Source organism: Xyrauchen texanus, chromosome 21 (assembly GCF_025860055.1).
Source record: "Xyrauchen texanus isolate HMW12.3.18 chromosome 21, RBS_HiC_50CHRs, whole genome shotgun sequence".
Lineage (NCBI taxonomy): Eukaryota > Metazoa > Chordata > Actinopteri > Cypriniformes > Catostomidae > Xyrauchen > Xyrauchen texanus.
The window spans coordinates 17,593,902-17,600,109 of record NC_068296.1 but is presented as its reverse complement, the minus strand read 5'-3'; the positions used below and the strand labels follow the sequence as shown (position 1 = coordinate 17,600,109).

The following is a 6,208-nucleotide window of genomic DNA, read 5'->3' as shown; positions in this document are numbered from 1 at the left end:
CGCCACCTACTGGGCAGAGAGGAGAATTTATAATAAAAGGACTTAATTATTGATCTAATTGACCACACTTATATCGCTTCTGAAGATATAGCTTTAACCACTGGTGTCTTATGGATTACTTTTATGCTGTCTTTATGTGCTTATATATATATATATATATATATATATATATATATATATATATATATATATATATATATATATATATATATATATATATATATACTTTTATTTATTATACTTATATTACTACATAATACATTTTAGTATTAAAATAAAGTGAGGTAACATCATCAAGAACTAAAACGAACTAACAATGAACAATAATATATTTATAAATATTAACATTAAAAAGAATACATGTTATATATGTGTGTATATATGTGTAATTACTGATGTATTACTGATCAACATTACTGACGTAAACAGCACCATCACTATTTGAAAAATATATTTTTTATCAAATCTAGACAGAATCTTCCTGCAGCCATCATTCCAACACATTATCCTTGAGTAATCACGCTAAATTGCTAATTTGGTACTAGAAATTCACTTGCCATTATATCAAACACAATTGAAAGCTATTTGGTTCATTAAATGAAGCTTAACATTGTCTTTGTGTTTATTTTTGAGTTTCCACAGTATGCAATAGACTGGCGTGTCTTAAGGGCAATGTTATGTCAAAAATGGCAAAAAAAAAGCAAAAGCTTTTTCTAGAAACTCATCAGTCAATCATTGTTTTGAGGAGTGAAGGCTATACGATGCTTGAAATTGCCAAAAAAACTGAAGATTTCATACAAAGGTGTACACAGACTTCAAAGACAAAGGTCAACAGGCTCTAACAAGGACAGAGAGATGTGGAAGGCCAGATATACAACAAAACAAGAGGATAAGTACATCAGAGTCTCTTGTTTGAGAAATAGACGCCTCACATGTTCTCAGCTGACAGCTTCATTGAATTCTTCCCGCTCAACACCAGTTTCATATCCAACAGTAAAGAGAAGACTCAGTGGTGCAGGCCTTATGGGAAGAATTGCAAAGAAAAAGCCACTTTTGAAACAGAAAAACTAAAATAAAAAAGTTAGAGTGGGCAAAGAAACAGACATTGAACAACAGATAGTTGGAAAAGAGTGTTATGGATCTTAACCCCATTGAACATTTGAGGGATCCGCTAGACTGTAAGGTGCGCGAGAAGTGTCTGACAAGACAGCCACATCTATGGCAAGTGCTACAGGAAGCGTGGAGTGAAATGTCACCGGAGTATCTGGACAAACTGACAGCAATAATGCCAAGGATCTGCAATGTCATTGCTGCACATGGAAGATTTTTTTGATGAGAACTCTTTGAGGTAGTTTAAGAAGTTCAGAATTTTTTTCAAATTGTAATAGTAATTTTTCACATTATTAATGTCATGACTACACATTGTGATCAATTGAATGCCACTTTTGTGAATAAAAGTACCAATTTCTTGGTATATATATATATATATATATATATATATATAACCCCCCCGCGATTTCCGCCTATGAATTAGTGGTCGGCTGATATGTTTTTTTTTTTTTTTTATGTCTGGTGCCATTCAGAAGCCAAAAGCCAATCAGATTTACACAAGATTTCTAAGGTGAAATTAAAAATAATTTAACACTTATTTTATGCAAATTTGCATAAACTTGAAAAGAAAAAACTTTGAAAACAGAAAATGTTGACAATCCATTGCCAACTTTATTGGGAGATTTTGGAACTAGCACAAGGAAATGTTAACACTTCTGTTAATCAGCCAAGCAAACACTGTTTTTGGCCAATGCGCTATTAATATATATATATATATATATATATATATATATATATATATATATATATATATATATATATATATATATATGTATACCAATATACAAAACATACAACAGATATTTTGTGATAAAAAGTATTTTTCAGGTCCAAAATCTGCAAGTACTCCCGCAGTTAGAAATATTACAATGTACAAGACACACAAACAAGAAGTGCAGTGTGCAAGTGCTTGACAGAATTTAATATTGACTTTACGAACAAATCAAAGTGTTACTATTGAATTCATAACAATATAGCCCTCAGCAGTAATTGCTGGCAATATCTGAGCTCTCAGGAATAAAATAGAAATCAAAGAATAGAAATCACAAAAATGACAGTGAATGTTTAAGTTATGCTGAAAGAAAAAAAGTGCCAATTAAAGTACCGGTAACTCAAGAAATGAGCGACGTTTGTTTTATGACCACCAGATGACGCTGTTTCTCTATGATCTTTAGTCTCTGACACAGAGCTTTCTCTGCTCTCCAGCAGGAACTGACGTTTGTGTCTACGACTACATGAGCAAATTTTCCAGCTGCAGAAAAATGTCCTGCGTCAACGAGCCGAGAGTCTTAAGGTGGGAATCGTCACTTATTCATACAAACTCTTAATATGCGTGTCTTAAGTGTTACTCTCAGCTCTGTTCGTCTGACCGCCGTTTGTTGAGCCGTGTTTGTCCGCCGTTTGTTGAGCCGTGTTTGTCCGCATACTTGTACTGTTTGTTTTTCTTTTGCTTGTGTTTTCACTACTGTTGGCGCGTTGAGTCCGCCGATATCACGAAACGCTTGCACAGACACTGTGAAAAAGTTTCGTAAACAACTTTTTACAAGATTTACTTAATTATAATGTTAAGATGGAGTCTTCTTGGATGTTTTATACTAAGTGTGGAGTGTATTGGAAGATGTTTGCTGTGCTGACACTTTGGCTGTATTAATAGGAATAATAATCAGACTGTTTTTGTTATGTAACATGGTTTTACTAGTTATATTTGGTCTCACACTTTGCATGCTTTATAAACTGTTGCATAAGTATGTAAATAACAGTCTTAACTGTTTAATTATTCATAAACGAGAGTTAAAGTTTGGGATGTGTTCTACCATTTTTATAGCTTAATTTGAACAGTGTTATTTAGTATAAGGAATATATATATATATATATATATATATATTAGGGTCGCAACGGTATGGGATTTTCATGGTATGATAACCGTCTCAGAAATCACGATATACGTACGATATTACACAATTATTATTAGCAGTTACAATGGCATTTAAAGGAATGAAAACAAAGTTTTTTTTTTTTTGGTTGAACAAACGCTTTATTATAATTGAAACTTCAAACCATTTTTTTTTTTTAAATGGAAGTATGTGTAAAAAGTATCCCTTTTGAAAATAAATAAAATACGAATGCTAACAGAATTATAATAATAATAATAAACTGAAATATAAACATGATAAAAAATAGCATGTAACTATAACATGTTATATAACTAAATAATGTTCGTTTACATGTTTGCATAGCATGTTAAATTAACTACTAAATGAAAAATAACATTAGCTGTGTAAGTTTTAAAGTAATATCCTATGATTTATTAATAATTAACATATACTGTAGGTGCGTGACAGCACAGCCAGACTGCTCCTGTCTGTACCTTTAACTCACGACAGATTTTACATTGGACATCAAGTGGCGACCCACCATAGTAAAAACGCAACCTGTATTTAATGTATCCTGGTTTGCATTTCCCTTTATGTTGTATAGTTTGTTTATGGTTTTCAAGTAAAAGGACATGCATCAAGTGACATTATTTTTGTTGTTGATGTCAAATCTACAGGAAGTCTTCTCTCCCCTTTTAAAAATTGAAGAGCATATTTACTTATATGAGCCCATTATTGTCCCGTTTGTATCCTAATTTCAAACATAATTCAAATAGAACATGCGTATTACACAGGAAGAAAGGCTCCTCATTACCATTGTCTAGTCTTGAATAATAGTAATAATAATAACAAATTGTAGTATTTAGGACAAAATAAGAATTAGCTGAAATGCATTTTGAAACTTTAAGTACAACTACCAGTGTTGAAATAAAATGAGATCTAATAGATCTACATTAAGATTATTTCATATGAAACTATAACATTTTGTCAAAATATAAGTTCCTTTTTTTTTTAACAGTTATTTTTTAGCGCATAACACTGTTGCTCTTTTCCTCCTCAGTGCTGTTTGGCATGTCAGGGCTGTAAGATGTAAGAATACATTATGAACATTCAAAATCTTAACCATATAGAGCTTTTAAGGCTGAGTGGGTGGTAGATCAGGTACCATGTTGTGCCACCCCAGAGAGCATTGCCACCATAGGCTGCAGCCTATATCATCTATGCCAAGATTCGCTTCTAAATAACATTAATTATAATGTGACTACCTCTGACATATTCTATGATCTATAATAGAGATCGACCGATTAATCGGCCGGCCTATTAATCGGCCGATTTTTTTGCATTTTTTAAATAATCGGCATCGGCCAATATCCACGCATATCAAGCCGATTATTAGGCAGGCGCATCTGTGGGCAGCCTAGTGTTGTTGTGGAACACGTGTTCGACGCACGCTGCCCCTAGAGTCATTTCCCAGCAGAGTGAGCAGACCTCATCCAGTGCCTAAGGAAGGAGCTAAGTTCCTTGGAGAAAACAGTAAGGGTTAAATTTGTATAACTTCTTTAGATTTAATTAAAAACTTTTGTTATGTTACTGCCAACTTCAAGAAAAAAACGTGACAAACGCGATAGTTGACATGACGATCGGCTACTTTGGATATTGATGGCGTAGTTGAAGTTGCATTATCACAACAGAAGGGTTGCTATCATGTCACAATAAGTAAGCAAGAATTTTGCAATTACAGACAGTGAATCTGAGACTTTTATTTGTTCTGTTTGTGTGTCTTATATTTGAGAGGGTTGTCACTCAATGCAGAGAAATAAGTAATAAAAATATACCAACGCAGTATAGGCTATTGAAGGACTGGCTTTGGTAAGCTCAGACGTTATCGCTTCTGCTGTCGGTACTGGAGAAATTAAGAAAATACATTCTTTATTGCTATAAAGAGAAAGTTATTTTATCTCGCCAGCCATTTCTATGTATAATAATATGAAACCATTTGTCTGTGATGCAATTTAGCTATTCGCAGTCAGAGAGAGAGAGAGAGAGAACTCGCTCACGCTGTGCCACAGCGAGCACAAAACGAGCCCTGCTTGATGAGTGACAGAACTAAACATTCAGACATAGCCTGGTTTAGATCTGTGATTATTAGTCTGATTTTATTTTAGATTTCGCCTTCCAAAGATTATAAAAAGAATATTTATACATAAGCCGCAATCTGTCTAGCACAACTTCCTTCCCTTCACAGCGGTGCACTGACATTTCTCCCTAAAACTGAAACTTAACCTCAGAATCAGCACGATCGGTGATTGTTGTAAAATGCTACTGTTGCTAAATTGCGGGACACGTTTAATAATAAAAAGAGCGCAAGAGATAACGTTCCCAAGGCGGCGCGCGCTCCGAAACACCGCAAAGAGACAAGCATAGGCTGCTTTGGGTTTCATGTGCGCGTCTAAACGATCAAATATACACAAAAATATGTCAAAACGACCGGCTTGGAGATTCACTTAAACACAGTTTATGTCTTAAATGGACGTAGTTATGGAAATAGTTGGGTGAAAATATGGTGCATCAGGAGCCTATTAGACTCGGTCTTAAAGGGGAAGCTGTCTATTGTGACGATTGAGCCATTACTGCGAATCAAACAACAAAAGGCAAAGAGAAAATCACTTACAGCTCTTGAATGAATAACTTCTGCATTAATAAGCATTAATCTATCTATGATAAACGATGCAGTGTTATTTTACAATTGATTACTTTATTAGATTTCTTTTAGACCACACCTGAACAGGAATGTTAGTAGACCTTCCTGAAATAAAATTATATATATATATATATAACAAAAAAACCGTTAAGAATACCGTTAAAGTACCGGATCGATAAGCAGTATCGGTAACATAGTAATACCATTAAAACCTTAACGATTCCCATCCCTAGTTATGCCTGTGCTTCTCTTGGATGCTCTGAATATTGGATTACGTGTCTGGATTGCCCCTTTATTAAAGCTGCATTTGGATCTCAACCTTTGTGTCTGGGAGCAGTTCGTAACACCTGCTTTGTTTATTTAATATATTTGTTATACATTATTTATACAATATGTTTTTACATTATACATTTTTAATTTTAAGTGTACAAGTGCAGATTGGTCAAGTGTTCAATAAATGTATTTGTTGAGAAATTTTGTCTATCTTAAGTAATTATTTGTGTTACATTTTATCTTTCAAATA

At 33.7% G+C, this 6,208-nt stretch overlaps 1 protein-coding gene across 1 annotated transcript in view; it reads left to right on the top strand.

Moving 5' to 3' along the window:
• The first annotated feature begins 2,338 nt into the window (after positions 1-2,338).
• Positions 2,339-6,208, top strand: part of LOC127661687 (phosphatidylinositol 4-phosphate 3-kinase C2 domain-containing subunit alpha-like) — a 54,316-nt gene continuing 50,446 nt past the window's right edge. The window contains exon 1 of the mRNA XM_052152514.1: positions 2,339-2,404. The gene's annotated coding sequence lies outside the window, so the exon portion shown is untranslated. The remainder of the gene's footprint in view (positions 2,405-6,208) is intronic.